The sequence below is a fragment of the Garra rufa genome, chromosome 16, assembly GCF_049309525.1.
Source record: "Garra rufa chromosome 16, GarRuf1.0, whole genome shotgun sequence".
NCBI classification, from domain to species: domain Eukaryota; kingdom Metazoa; phylum Chordata; class Actinopteri; order Cypriniformes; family Cyprinidae; genus Garra; species Garra rufa.
In genome coordinates this window covers 1,672,737-1,688,784 of record NC_133376.1, presented here as the reverse complement: position 1 = coordinate 1,688,784, position 16,048 = coordinate 1,672,737, and the positions used below count along the sequence as shown (strand labels likewise).

At 40.9% G+C, this 16,048-nt stretch overlaps 1 long non-coding RNA gene across 1 annotated transcript; it reads left to right on the top strand.

The window, feature by feature from the left end:
• The first annotated feature begins 11,548 nt into the window (after positions 1 to 11,548).
• LOC141288913 (uncharacterized) lies at positions 11,549 to 15,462 on the top strand. The gene is made up of 4 exons (XR_012339770.1): positions 11,549 to 13,040; positions 13,266 to 13,411; positions 13,878 to 13,970; positions 14,326 to 15,462. It is a non-coding gene; the product is annotated as an uncharacterized lncRNA (long non-coding RNA).
• The last annotated feature ends 586 nt before the right edge of the window (positions 15,463 to 16,048 follow it).

Genomic DNA, 16,048 nt, shown 5'->3' with positions numbered 1-16,048 from the left:
GCACTAAGTACCAGCTCTCCTCACCAAGCGGGTGAGGGACCTGCCCCAATGACGTCTAGTGGCTGTCAATGACTTGATCCCATACTTGACTTACCTGTAAGGTTAAGCTACTCGAAATTTGACCTAGGGGCAGGGCTCAGGACGGAAGGAAAGAAATTCTTAGCGGGATGAAGTCAGACCCTAGCTAGCAGCTAGGGGGCTTGGCAGGGTTAGCAAGAAGGGACCCAAATGCAGAGTGAATAAGACAGACAAATATTTATTAACACAGGTTCAGGGGTGCACAGGGGTGAACAATCTTGAGCTCCAATCCAGCTAAAAGAGAATTGTGCCTCCAGAGATGGACAATCTGGAGAACAGTACCATACATATGGCCAAACCAGGCAGAAGACTGAGGGGAACGCCAGAGCAGAAAATGCCAGAGCTAGCAGTCAGAGTGACGGGATGCAAAGCAGGCCAGAATCAGAGTTAGAATCTCAGCACCAGGCTTGGGTGGCAAGCTGCCCAGGAGAACCAACAGGCAGGGAGTCTCAGGCTGGGAGGTCAGGACTGGAGGGAACACACAGCACAAACATACAACATTCAAGACCACACGACACTAATCAGCACAACACAGGGAGAAACATGTAATATGTAAAAAAGGAAAAAATAAAATACAAAAAAAACCAAAACAAAATAAAAGCAAAACAAAAAAGGTAAAATTGAATATCTGAATTTAAACTATAAAAAGTAAAAGTATTAAATCCAAATGAAACAAGACAGAAGAACTACTAAAAATAATATTTTAAGTAAATATTAGCAAGAAAGCTAAAAGGTATAAATAAAGAACAAAAGCAGCAAAACTGCAGCAAGGATACACCAAACTACAAGGCAGGACTGGAATATAGAGCAGCAAGGGAGCACTGTCTCTATGACACAAGACGAACCCGCCAACACTGAAGGAGAAACAGCACAATATAAAGGGAGAAAGGTAATGAGGGCCAGGTGAGCACAATTAGAAGAAATGAGGACAAGACAAGGGCTAAACAAGAGGGCGTGACCAAGGGAAACAAGGAGGTGGGACCACAGGAACACATGGTAGACATAAACAAAGACAAAGCCATGTGTTAAGACACAAGATAAACAAAGAAACGTTAAACATAGACAGCAAAGACAAAGCTGCCAGGGTAGAGCCCTGACAGTACCCCCCTCCCAAAGGACGCCACCTGGCGTCCAAACCAGTCCAAGGAGGTGGTGACACAACAGGAAACAAAGGGGGTACCAACTGGGGGGGTGAGCTGGGACTAAAACTTGGAGTTACAGGGCGGCCAGGAAACATAGGAGGCAGGACTGGGAGGGAAGAAAGGGACCCCGGGAAATAATTTGGGACAGACCAGGGAGGTGCTGGCTTTGGGAACTCATAGGGGCTAGGTAACAGGGAGGGTGGGATGGGGGCCTTGTTGGTGGTCCTACTAGAGACATGGGTTTGTTTTACTGGTGGAGTCTTGAAAATAGCCCTAGTGGTCTCTCGACTGGGGAAGGACTTGGGGACAAACTCAGGAGCCATGACTGCACTGGCAGGGAGGGTGAATCCTTGGGACGCAGGCTCAGGGGATGCCAGAATAGTCTTAGGTACTGACTTTGAAGCACTCTCCAGGGCTTCAGGGGCAGACACTGGGCTTGATTCTGACGTGCCCTCCTGGGCTGCAGGGATAACCACTTGACTTGACTCTGGCGTGCCCTCCTGGGCTGCAGACATGGGGCTAGACTCGGACGTGCCCTCCTGGGCTGCAGGAAAAGGCTCGGGGTTTGATTCTGCAGGAACAGGGCTTGACTCTGATGTGCCCTCCTGGACTGCAGGGATAAACACTAGGCTTGACTCTGACGTGCCCTCTTGGGCTGCAGGGATAACCACTTGACTTGACTCTGGCATGCCCTCCTGGGCTGCAGACATGGGGCTAGACTCGGATGTGCCCTCCTGGGCTGCAGGAAAAGGCTCAGGGTTTGATTCTGCAGGAACAGGGCTTGACTCTGATGTGCCCTCCTGGACTGCAGGGATAAACACTAGGCTTGACTCCGACGTGCCATCTTGGGCTACAGGGACAGACACGGGGCTAGGTTCTGACGTGCCCTCCTGGACTGCAGGAAAGGGCTCAAGGCTTGATTCTGTCGTGCCCTGCTGGGCTGCTTTAATGGATTCTGGGGACTGCTGGACCAGAGAGGACTCTGCAGACTCCTGAAATGGAGCGGATTCAGGAGTCGATACTGGAGAGAACTCAAGGGCTGGAGATAACACTGAAGTTAAAGCAGGCTCTGAGGACATGACATGACTGGCCTTCTTGGGCATTACAGGATTAACTGGAGGTTCAGGAAAAGTTACCTGGATAGTCACAGACTCCTTCACCAGGGATGAGACAGCTGGTGAAGTGGGTAGCTTAGGGTGTGGTTCCACCAGGTTACATACATCTTGGACCACTGGATATTGGACCACCTTAAAAGTGATTGCCGCGGACTTGACCATCTCTGGAATGAAAGGCCCAGTCTTGACTGGCTCTGGAAGGACAGGATCAGGTTCGACTGGTTCCAGAATGAGTGGACCGGGCTCAACTTGCTCAGAGACGGATGCAGCATCTTGGGCCGCTCTCCTTGACCTATGCTTCCTTGGAGTCAGAAGATGATCTGGGACTTGACTCAGCATTGGTAAGAGAACTGGTTGGTTGCTGCAGACTAGCTCTGGGATGAACTCTGACTGCTTCAGGACTGGCACTGGAACGCCCTCGAGGGCAGCTGAAACACCCTCCAGGGCTGACAGAATAGATTCAGTAGCTGACTCTGGAACGCCCTTGGGGGCAGCTGTAATGCCCTCCTGGGCCTCAGGAATAGGCTCAGTAGCCAAATCTGGAACGCCCTCAGGGGCAACTGAAAAGCCCTTAGGGGCTGCAGGAATTGCCTCAGTAACCGACTCTGGAACGCCCCCAGGGGCAGTTGAAACGCCCTCTGGGGCTGCAGAAATAGGCTCAGTAACTGACTCTGGAACACCCTCAGGGGCAGTTGAAACGCCCTCTGGGGCTGCAGAAATAGGCTCAGTAACTGACTCTGGAACACCCTCAGGGGCAGTTGAAACGCCCTCTGGGGCTGCAGGAATAGACTCAGTAGCTGACTCTGGAACGCCCCCAGGGGCAGTTGAAATGCCCTCTGGGGCTGCAGGAATAACCTCTGGAACTGATTCTGGAACGCCCTTGGGGGCAGCTGTAATGCCCTCCTGGGCCTCAGGAATAGGCTCAGTAGCCAAATCTGGAACGCCCTCAGGGGCAACTGAAAAGCCCTTAGGGGCTGCAGGAATTGCCTCAGTAACCGACTCTGGAACGCCCCCAGGGGCAGTTGAAACGCCCTCTGGGGCTGCAGAAATAGGCTCAGTAACTGATTCTGGAACGCCCTTGGGGGCAGAAGAAACGCCCTCCGGGGCTGCAGGAATTGCCTCAGTAGAAAGTAAATCACTGACCTTCCTCCTCCTCCGTTTACAAGGTAGCTCTGGGATGAGCTTTGGAGTCGACATTGGAGCGGACTTGAGGGCTAGCGCATACTCAGACATCTCTGCGAGGACAGCTTCAAACTCAATTGCCTGTGGGATGACTGTAGCATTTTCAACCAGCTCAGGGAAGACCGGATTTAGTTTGGTTACCTCTGCAGTGACTGTGGTTGACTCAGTGATGGCTACAGCATTCCGGACAGCTCTCTTCCTTCTCAGCCGGCGCTTTTGTGTGGGAGACAAAAGGAGCAGATCTTGATTCAATGAGGAAGGGACGGTGGGATGGTCAGTGGTGGAGGATTCTGGTGGAGAAAGGATTTGCCAGTCTTTGCGATGATGCACATAGTTGGAGAAATTCCAGAAGTCTAAAATCCTCAGTTGCTCAATCTCCCACTGTGGCAAGGGGTCATCCAAGCAAAGATTGAAGGCATCCTTAAGAGCCGCATCATCGTACTCCAAGCCCCTGGCCATAGTCCAGAAGAATTGGGCAAAACACCGCACCTCTCGGCCCTGCTGGCGAAGCGAGGCCACACACTGCTGAAGTGCCAGCCTCCCTTGAGCAGTTGCAGGAGGAATTATTTTTATACTCATTCTGCTGGGTCCTCAGTGCTGGGCGGGTTCGTAATGGCAGGGTTAGCAAGAAGGGACCCAAATGCAGAGTGAATAAGACAGACAAATATTTATTAACACAGGTTCAGGGGTGCACAGGGGTGAACAATCTTGAGCTCCAATCCAGCTAAAAGAGAATTGTGCCTCCAGAGATGGACAATCTGGAGAACAGTACCATACATATGGCCAAACCAGGCAGAAGACTGAGGGGAACGCCAGAGCAGAAAATGCCAGAGCTAGCAGTCAGAGTGACGGGATGCAAAGCAGGCCAGAATCAGAGTTAGAATCTCAGCACCAGGCTTGGGTGGCAAGCTGCCCAGGAGAACCAACAGGCAGGGAGTCTCAGGCTGGGAGGTCAGGACTGGAGGGAACACACAGCACAAACATACAACATTCAAGACCACACGACACTAATCAGCACAACACAGGGAGAAACATGTAATATGTAAAAAAGGAAAAAATAAAATACAAAAAAAACCAAAACAAAATAAAAGCAAAACAAAAAAGGTAAAATTGAATATCTGAATTTAAACTATAAAAAGTAAAAGTATTAAATCCAAATGAAACAAGACAGAAGAACTACTAAAAATAATATTTTAAGTAAATATTAGCAAGAAAGCTAAAAGGTATAAATAAAGAACAAAAGCAGCAAAACTGCAGCAAGGATACACCAAACTACAAGGCAGGACTGGAATATAGAGCAGCAAGGGAGCACTGTCTCTATGACACAAGACGAACCCGCCAACACTGAAGGAGAAACAGCACAATATAAAGGGAGAAAGGTAATGAGGGCCAGGTGAGCACAATTAGAAGAAATGAGGACAAGACAAGGGCTAAACAAGAGGGCGTGACCAAGGGAAACAAGGAGGTGGGACCACAGGAACACATGGTAGACATAAACAAAGACAAAGCCATGTGTTAAGACACAAGATAAACAAAGAAACGTTAAACATAGACAGCAAAGACAAAGCTGCCAGGGTAGAGCCCTGACAGGGCTATAGAACTGCGTGACCTCAGTCAGAAGCTGGTCAAGAGGCTATCAGCTCAATGGCAGAGGAGTGTGGCCCAAGGAATGGGGGGGGGGGCTAACATCTTAAAAAAAGGGTACGAAGAGAGACAGGTTTAATGAGTGGAAAAAGCAAAAAGTTGTTTTGTTTCCATGTTACAGAAAACAGCAGGGTTTTTTTCAGGAATATAAAGACAACTGAAGTTACCTTGGTAGAGGATATGGTCGAGGGGTGTGACGGAAACAGCAATCAAGAAATACACCTAAAGTGCCTAGCTTACGATGATGGTAAGATGGTAGGGTCGTCAGAACCTAAATCAGCCTGGAATCTCGTCAGCAGAAGGTCTCAAAAAGAAAAAAGAAAACTAAGAGAATCTTGATCTGGTAACCTACCTTGTGCTTAGTCAGAGCCAAGCATCATCTTTTCTAGATTTCGGCCAAATGTTTTAAACAGAAGAAAAAGCTTTAAAGACATTAAAGTATTTTTTTCCAAGATATTTAAAATGTTTGCTATATAGTTAAAAAACGCTACTTGTGTAAATTGCGTTTTGAGCGGAAAAAACATATGTCGCATTTAATTATTACATTCAGAAATAGCTGATGTAGTCTAGAATACCGGCGGTAGCCTAAATAAGAATACAAAAAAATACAAAAAAACATTATAAACACCTAGGTTATTTTATTCCCTTCTCTCCACAACAAATTATCCACAATATTATCTTTCACAAAGACTATAACAGCACAGTGAGGTGCAGCTCGCGCTAAATTGGCTATTTAAATTAAGAATTGTAACCTTTATATTTTCTTTAAATGCATTTTGTTTTGATAATCAAGCTGCAATGTTAAGTGTGTGAGGCGCCAACGCGATCATGGCATTGTTTTTTCCAACTCGTAATTTAGTCATACCAATGCTGGTTGCTGGTGGATCGTGTCACAATGAATCGAATGAAACTCAGCACATTTTTCTCCTTTCCTTTTGTTAATCTGTTAATGATTTTGTGCTCTGGTCCGCTGCTGCGCTTCTCTGATAATGACCTGTCAGCTGTTCACTGAGTGACGACTTGTCGCCAGACTTTTCTATACGATTTATCGTTCGATCTTGAAATTGAAATGATCAAGACATTTCTCCAGAGCACAATAACGTTACAAGAAAGACTGTCCAGTTTAGCTCTTCTAAGTTTTGAGAATACCCGCGCTCGCAACACCGACATAAAATCTGTAGTCAAAGTCTTTGCACACCAAAACACCCGCGATAAACTAAATATTTAATTCCTGCATGGATTTCAGTCAATATGCTATAGCCTGTGCTATTAATAATAACATCAAATGCATCAATGCAATGATAATTCACCACATTCATTACTGAGAGACAGACTCAGGTGCACAATAAAATTTCATGCATGACATCACTGCTGGTGGGAGGGGCCCCATCTCGTTCTTTGCGAGGGGGCCTCTAAGATGTGCGGTACGCCCCTGCTGATGATGTTAGTGAAACCACATCGTCGTCATCCATTAGCACGTTCTCGTCCTCTGCTGACAAGTGAGAGAGGGAAAGACCCCTCTCTAAATCATTGGCGAGTTCCACCTGCGATCCCCACGAGCTGAGTCCCCTCCATGCCTCAGCAGCACAGTGCAATGTTCCCTTGATAGTATTTTACAGACGTATTTACTCCTCACTAGTGCATTACCATGATCTTCACTTTAGCACTTATTATACATTTGGCATCAATCACATTAATTATTAGCATGTATGTAGTAGTTCTTAGTAGTTCTCCATGAGATATGAAAAAATAGTAGCTACTGATTAGCTAATAGTGAACTACAATGTTCAGCTGAGTGCTATGAATTACTGATCAGATTTTCTTGTTAGTTAATAGTAGTAACTAGAATGTTAATAGTGCATTAGTCCTTTGTTCCTGTGTTGTTATTCATTAATGATGGAACAGTATTCGAAAGTGTTATCAATCTGGATATCAAATTGAAACATCTGATTGCCCCAATGGAGCTGTAGACACTGTTGGAAAATCAGAAGCAAAGACCAGGAGACTTTTAGATGTCTTCAGCAGAGTTCTTTACTGCTCAAAGACTGGGGCAGAGGCATCAAGAGCCATTACAAACAAAAGGTGTCTCAGTAATCTTGCCCTTTGGTTTACAATAAGAGAACAGGAACTGACAGGAACCTCTTGCTAACTTTGCTTGAGACAATCATTTGTCTGATGTCATATTTACCTTAAAAGCTGAATACAATGTACTTCACCCTAGTTTTGTATGTCAGAACATAGGATCAGCATATTTTAAACAGATTCTTAAATGTGTAATCCCACAGCACACAGTAAAAGACACATGACTAAAGCTGTTAAAATTCCTTTAGGCTAAGATATGATTTCTGATGTGTCATGAGGACCAGTCTAGTAACAAAGAGATTCAAACAGGAAGCTGAACTCTTTTATGGGAACTCTAAAGGAAGTGGGAAGGTACCAAGTGTGATTTGTTAGAGGACCTCTTAAAATTTGATTTTCTGATGTCACAAAGTGAACTTTTAAAACTAGCTTTGAGTAGTGTGAAGAAAAAGATGTCTCTATACACAATAGCACTGCTGGTCAAGGTGTAATTTACAGTATTTACAGCATTTAAAATATGTTTTGCATTTAATATGTCACGGTCCAAGGCATTTGTAATTATATCTGAGAAGCATTTAAACAGTACTTTCCCCATGGCCAGCTTTGGCCTGCTGTACACTTTCAGTAGCCACACTATTTGCATTTTCTGTATTGCAGTTTTGCATTGGCAGCCAGACTCACTGATGATGTCAGAAAGCCCAGGTGTTTGTCTCTGGCACTAGCATTATCACTATCCTGGGCAGTTTTGATGGTAAGCAATCAATCATTGGATCCAAGATGGCAGCATGTATGGTCTTATGTGTGTTTGTTCCTCTGTCTATATTCATTTGTTTGTTTCTATACTCATATATGGAGTAATTTTTTTAGCAGATTCTATGACTGAGCTCTTTGGTTTTTAAGTGAAATAATTTTTCAATGGATTATGGACTACTTTGCTACAAAAAAATGATTAAATCTAAGGCTAGATGTTCACATCAGTAATCCACTTATCTTAACCAGATGCCATCAGCCAGCAAGAATCCTCAGGCCCTGCTAGCCTCTCCAGGCCCTAGCAGCCCAGCTACCATCTCCAGGCTCTGCTTGGATCCGGAGGCCCTGCTGGCTTCTCCTGGCTTTGCCAACATCTTCTGTTAACATGGCTCTTCTCTTAATACTGCTTTGTTCATTGTTTTTGCAGAATCTAAGAACAATCGATCTTTACTGGGTGAGTACATCATACAACATCTGTGGCTCTTTGGACATGGACTATGGATACAACTGCTCAGCCTTTTTGCATTCCCCTCAAATGCCAAAAGAGTTGGCAGAGGACTTAAACTTAGCCTGGTTTCTACCTAGAGATATACTTCAGCTTCAAAATCTTTTGACTTAAATGACTATTTTGCGTTTGATGGCAGGCATTGCTGGGACTCTCATTCTAAAACCACAACAGATTCCTCATACACTGATGGCAAACAGAGATGGTTAATATTTTTATTGCTGCTTTTATCTTGCAATGTGCAGCCAAACCCAGGCCCTGAGTTGCAGTGTATTCCATTGCCATCTGATGTGAAATCCATGTCTGGTTTGAGTGTAATTCACCTTAATGTTCGCAGTTTGCTACCCAAAATGGATCTGCTCAGAATTTGGGTGAATTTAACAGATGCAGATATTTGTCACGTTAGAGATGAGGTCAGGGTCCAAAATGCAGGGAAGGAGAGATTTAATAATATAAACACAAATGCAAACAAACAAAAGGCCAGCACGGCACAACAAAACACGAGCAAGGCAAGAACATAAACTTCAGGATACAAAGAATGACCGAAAACAAACCACACAGGATACAATGCAGACTCACCAGAGTGGTGGGAGAGTGGAGATTATAAAGACTGTGGTGATTGTGAACAGCTGTGGATGTGAGTGACCAGACAGGTGTACACAATCAAGGGAGTGAAAGTGCTGGAGGAAGGGAAACAGCGACATCTTGTGGAGGAGGGAAAAGCTGCAACCCAGAGTCATGACAATATTGTTGTGCTATCTGAAATCTGGCTGACAAAATCAATTACTGACATTGATATTGGAATGGTTGGTTATAACGTGTTTCGTGCTGACAGACCAAGGAAGGGTGGTGGGTTGCTATTTATGTCAAATCAAAATTTAATGTGAAGTCAGTTTATTCAGAATCAATCAGTAAGCAGCTGGAATTTCTGGCAGTGAAGGTAGAATTGGCCAAGGGCCTTTATGTTACTGTTGTTGGGTGCTATAGGCCTCCTTCTGCCCTGAGTACTGCATTGCAGACTCTAATGCAACTCTTATCCAGATTGGACTAGTCTGAAATTATTTTAGCAGGTGATCTAAACTGGGACTGGCTGAAACCTTGTTCAGATGAATTTAAGTCATTTTGTGATTCTGTCAATTTTATAAAGCTAATCAATTCTCCCACTCGTCCAAATCTCAAGTGCCATGAGAAATCCACCTTAAAGGGGTCCTATTATGCTCCTTTACAAAGTCTTTAATTTGTTTTTGAGGTGTACTTGAACATGCTCACATGCTTAGTTGTTCGAAAAACGCATTATTTTTCACATAATTTACATTATTACAATAGCTTTCTCCCCAGGCTGGCACAAATGGCTCGATTAGTTCCGGGTACCGCCTTCCGAAAAGTCAAAAGTATTGTGATTGGTCAGAAGTCCCACTGCGTTGTGATTGGCAAACAGGTAGACCGCGTTCCGCCCTGCTGCGCCCCTTCCCAAAGCAGCAAACTAGATTAAAGTGATTCTTACGTTTTAAATATGGATATATATATATATATATATATTTTTTTTTTTTTTTTACACAAACACATCTGATCGCTAAAGGAGGCTTTTACCGACCGCCCCGGAGCCATGTGAGGCATTTTTTTTTATTATGGATCGACTTATTTTCAGTCTATGCTGTTCTATGAGTACCAGAATTGATTTAATATAACTCCGATTGCATTCGTCTGAAAGAAGGAAGTCATATACACCTAGGATGCATAAAGGGTGAGTAAATAATACGCTATTGTTGGTCCTATCGTCAGCATATGAGATCGTGGATACGTGACATTATCATTATTGTGCTAATGTATTTAATTATTTGCATGCCTGAAACCATAAGGCTAGAGAAGCTATCTACACTGTATGATGAATAAATCCCTTACCACATACTGCACACGTCTACGGTGCGGTGTGACATCATTGCATCCGGATAACAAACGCTGAAGTCCAAAGTCGTTCGCTGTAGTTCTTGAAAAGGGATTTTTTTAAAATGAAGGAGTGGAATTTGAGATTTGTAACTTTGTAGATGTTTTTTATGCCCAAACATACACACCACACACTGGATAAAGTTCAAAAAGTGAAAAAGCATAATAGGACCCCTTTAATTGATTTAATTCTGACTAATTTCCCGCACAAATTCTCTGCTGTTGGTGTTTTTTGCAATGACCTAAGTGACCACTGTGTTGTTGCTGCTGTAAGGAACACTAAGATGCCCAAATGTAAACCTCGAGTAATCTGTAAGAGGAATCTCAAAAAATTTAATGAACAGGGTTTTTGCCATGATTTGTTTAATTGTGACTGGAGTAGAATAGAGCTGATTCCTGACGTGGAGTCAGCCTGGATCTTTTTCCGGGATAGTTTTTTGCAAGTCATAGATAGACGCGCCCAACTTAATAGCTTCAGAGTTAAGGGGCGTGACAACCCCTGGTTTTCCTCTGAGCTTGGAGACATTCTTCATGACCGCAATTAAGCTTGGGCCAAAGCAAGAAAAACGGGCTCTTCGTCTGATTGGCTTGTTTTTAGGCAGTTAAGAAATAAATGCTCTTCTTTTATTAAGAAAGCAAAATCTGACTTTTATCTGTCAGCCACTACAGACATCTTAAATGATCCCAGAAAATTTTGGAAGGCTATAAAATTACTTTCTCTAAACAATGATAGTATTAATGTTCCTTCTTTTATTATGAAAGAGTCTGCAGTTGTTCATGACAAGCTGGAGATATTGAATCATTTTAATGAGCATTTTATTCAGTCTGGTTCTTTGTTTGACACTGCTTGTCCTTCTACTGTGACACCTTGTAGAGATGTACCAGTCTCTACAAGTGTCTTCAGTTTCACTCCATTCCTTGTGGCTGACGTTCATAAAGCCCTAAAAGAGCTGGCTCCTGAAAAACCTCCAGGACCTGATTTTATAGAGCCCTACTTCTTAAAAAAAGCTGCTGATTGTGTAGCAAAGTCTCTAACGTACCTTTTTAATCTCACTTTAGAGAGCAACACCATTCCCAAAGTATGGAAATCTGCATTTGTTTGTCCATTATTGAAAGGGGGTGACCCGTCAAACTTAAATAGTTACAGGCCAATTTCTGTTTTGGCCAAAACTCTTGAATCCCTGGTGAGTGATCAGATGAAAGACTTCCTGCATGTACACTGTAAACCCTAATGTTGTCTTTACTTAAACAATCAAGTTATGTTGACTAAACATTACTTACAATGTTGTGTGTTGGTCCTGTTACTTAAAAATGTGAGTTAATTTAACTTATTTACCATCAAAATGCATTAACTTAAGATTTTAAGTGTTGTGAGCTCAAAATCATGATTAATCCTTAGAAAAAAAAACATTTTCAAAAGGTCAGTTTCACAAATGTAGTCTTTTTCCTTTTTTAAAAAATTATAATACCATGTGCAAGGTCTTTTCTCTTTTTTAAATCAGAAAACAAATTGCTTCAGTTACAATTATTCACCATAATGGGAACACATTTGGGCTACTTATTTTTATTTATTTATTTTATTTTTTGTGACACTGGGTTGCACAGTTTGATTTTAATGCTTTTAAGCAAAGCTGAGGAGCTTCTACTCCCTTCGGAGAGGCGTGCAAATCATACGATTCCCCACATCCACATTCAGCTGTGGTGCGTGCATTATGGTAAACACAAGTGTTTTGCAAGAATTTTCTTTTTACGCTTGAACCATATTAACAGCACAAAGTATGCCAATCTTTATGTAATCCATATAGTAAACTAGTTTGTAAACTCTACAGAGAGCGCAAAATCACATTTCAAATACTAATAGCGAAAGTGCTTTACCGGAAATCTGACATATTATTATAGTTTGAAAATGGCCCGCGCTTACATGCTCACATTTCGCAGTTCTTTATTTTAATGTGATTGGACATGCAAGGAGTTCCGCCTAGCAACAAGAGAGCTGATTGGTCCTTTTGCCGTCGTCTGTTTTGTTGCTGACAAGTTTGAAGACAGATGTTTTTCTTCTATGTTCGGTAAGTAAATTATGTAAATGTTAATATAAAGTGACGATTTTGAGTGAAATATGCTTATTTAAGTCCTTGTGGTACGTTTCTATAATAAAAGACAAGACAACACAGCCATGGTCAAACTTTGACAGCGTAGCCATCAAGTAACGTTAACTGATATGGATTTGAGATGGTATGATAACTGAGATATCAAATTAGTCTTTATTTGATTTGTAAAAACCGAAACATATTAGTTAATTCATTTAATCATAGTGTAATTGTGTATTTCTGTGGGAAAGAGCATGGCAGCCACTTCTGAGATCAATTAATCAACAAAATATTGTGCATAATGTTATCAAAGTATGAATGAAAAGTCGAAAATTTTGACTTGTACAGAGCATTTGTAAAGTATGCACATTTAGTTTTATTTTTGGATAACGCTGTAAGACTACAATCTTAATTATAGAGTAATTTATTTATTTATTTATTTTTTACTGATTGTTAAACTTATTATTTTCAACTTTTCTGTTACAGGTTACATGAGACAATAGCATGTGGAAATGTAAGTATTGTGTTTTTGACTCTGCAAGCATTTTTGTTCAGCAAAATAAAATCATGTGTTTTACAACAATTTTCTTTTTTTTTTCTTCTTTTTTTTTTTAGTGGTCTATTCCTTTAACATGATAAAGAAAACCAATAGCCTTCATTATTTACTAATTATTTATTAGCCTGTAAAGCATTTCTGTGTGGAAGCTAATGTGATTAGTGACCTGATGTTTCCCCCAAGGTTTGCATGGAGTTCAACAGAATTAAAGGCAAAAATCTAATGCAGGAATTCTAGAAAAACCTGGACAGACACAGTTCATGGACCTTTGTAAAACCAAAAGGGGGTGTCCTGGTCAGCGCTTGTTGAACTTTTTACAGCAAATAAAGGTCAGTAGTTATTTTTCTTATTTAACATAACTTGAAGGATGGAAACCAAAAACGGAAATCCTCTCCTCATTTCCTCACCCGCAGTTGTTCCAAACCTGTATAAATTTCTTTGTTTTGCTGAAACCAAAGGAAGATATTTTGAAGGAATATTTGTGACCAAACAATTTTGGTGCAGCACTGACTTCATTAGTATTTCTTTTTAGTATGTACATGTAAGTGGTGCATCAAAATAGATTGGTTTGGAATAAATTTAGGGTGAGTAAATGACAGAATTTTCATTTTTGGGGGAACTATCCCTTTAGAAGTATTTATTTTAACAATGTAATTTATTTATTATTTTCTCATATCAGTAATCTGCTATGTATGATAATCAAAAATTTAATTTATATCACATACCAATGCTTAAAATAGATTGATATTGAGTTTTTTTGGCTTTAATAGAATTTCATGTTTTCATGTTTTAAAGTCAGCCCAGCCAACTGAGGTCCGAACCCTTGTTCTTCGGGGACTGCCTATCATGCTTGGAGATGATGATTCTTCTTTCTTCCAGTCATCTTTAGTAAGTAAATCTGTTCTTAAAAGGGATAGTTCACCCAAAAATTATTACCCCATGGTTTACTGACCCTCAAGCCATCCAATCAGAGTTATAATAAAATGTATCCTGGTTCTTCCAAGCTTTTTAATGAGAGTGAATGGGGGATGAAATTTTGAATCTCCAAAAATTCCATCCATCCATCATTAAACTGCCCAACAAGGCTCCAGGGGGTTTGTATCAGTTTGTTTAAGAAAATATCCATGTTGGATTAGAATTGGTGTTTAAAAAAAAAAAAGCGGGCATTCTGTTAAACATGCATTGATGATAAACCTTGGATTTCTGATCACAATACTATATTTATACCTCTTTTTTTCACTAGGTATCTGATCATCACAACACTATCCTTGATGTGCCAGTGGGGATCTTATTGGAGGACACTGATCTTCAGTCTTCCAATTCCTTGCATTTGACTTCTTCAGTTTGAATAATTCTTGAAGGCCAAGTGGTGATGGACAAAGTGCAGGACCTCCCACAGGCAATCTGACTTCTCTTCGGTCTGATATACGCACTACACCTGAATTAACCAAGATCACTCACCAACAAGATTGATTTCATCTGGCGTGTACTAATGCCAATGGGACAGAATGCTTTCAAGCCAAGAGTGCAGTCTCTGGCAAACCAACTTTTTGCTTAAGAAATCACTGTGATACTTTAACATTCTTTGTTTTGAGTCTCCCCCCTCCCTTAATTTACTCCATTATCCATTTTATAAAGAATAAAAATAATGTTTAAATTGTTAAATGCAGAGTTCTACAACTGATGTGTCGTAGTTAATTTGGTATATTGTTACACCTCTGTAGTGTGGTTTTGACAGTAATAGCGTATTTCAGTATTGTTTTTGATGAAATTTTGGTGAAATACACAATATCCTGAGTATGTTTTATTTTAGTTTGCTATGTTTGCACAAAGCTTAAATAGTCAAATGCAATGTTTACATTAAAATAAATACTTGATACTTGAGTGAAGTATATATGTGACCCTGGACCACAAAACCGTCACTGGGGTATATTTGTAGCAATAGCCAAAAATACATTGTATGGGTCAAAATTGTTGTTTTTTACAAAATTGTTGAAGTTAAGATCATGTTCCATGAAGATTTTTTGTAAAATTCCTACTGTAAATATATGAAAATGTAAATTTTGATTAGTAATATGCATTAAGAGTTTAATTTGGACAACTTTAAAGGTGATTTTCTCAGTATTTTGATTTTTTTTGCACCCTTAGATTCCAGATTTTCAAATAGTTGTATCTCGGCCAAATATTGTCCTATCCTAACAAACCATACATCAATAGAAAGCTTATTTATTGAGCTTCTATATGATGTATACATTTCAGTTTTGTAAAATTTAACCTTATCACTGGTTTTGTGGTCCAGGGTCACATATGTGCATAGAGTTGTACAATTGATGTACTGCACTAGTTTAATTTATTTTTACCACCTTAAGGTGTGGCTATAACTGATTTAGATTACTGTATAGTGTTAACTGTATTTTCATTAATATTGTGACATCTTGTCAATAAAAAAAAATCAAAGATTAATTGTGCTGTTCATTGTTTTATTTCAGTTCAGTTACTTTCCATGGTGAGTTAACTTAAATATATAAGTACATTTGAACATAATCGTTTAAGTACATTGAATAAGTACAAAGTTTATTGAACTGAACGATTTAAGTGTAGTCTACAAAACCGCAAAGTTAAATAAACTTAAATATGCAAGTTTTGGGAGACTCCATTACTCAATTAAATTGAGGCAACGAGTTTACTCAATCACTTTAGTCCAGTCAACTTATTAGGGTTTTCAGTGTACAGGACATTTTAATCCCAGTTCAGTCAGGTTTTAGAAAAAAACATAATACCATCACAGCTGCAATGAAGGTGATAAATGACATCTCTGTTGCTCGTGACAAGAAGCAGCACTGTGCTTCACTTTTTATTGATTTGTCAAAAGCTTTTGACACGGTTGATCATGATGTTTTAAAGATTAGGCTTCTTAATTCGGGGTTCTCAGAGAAAACGGTCTCTTGGTTCTCAAACTATCTTAA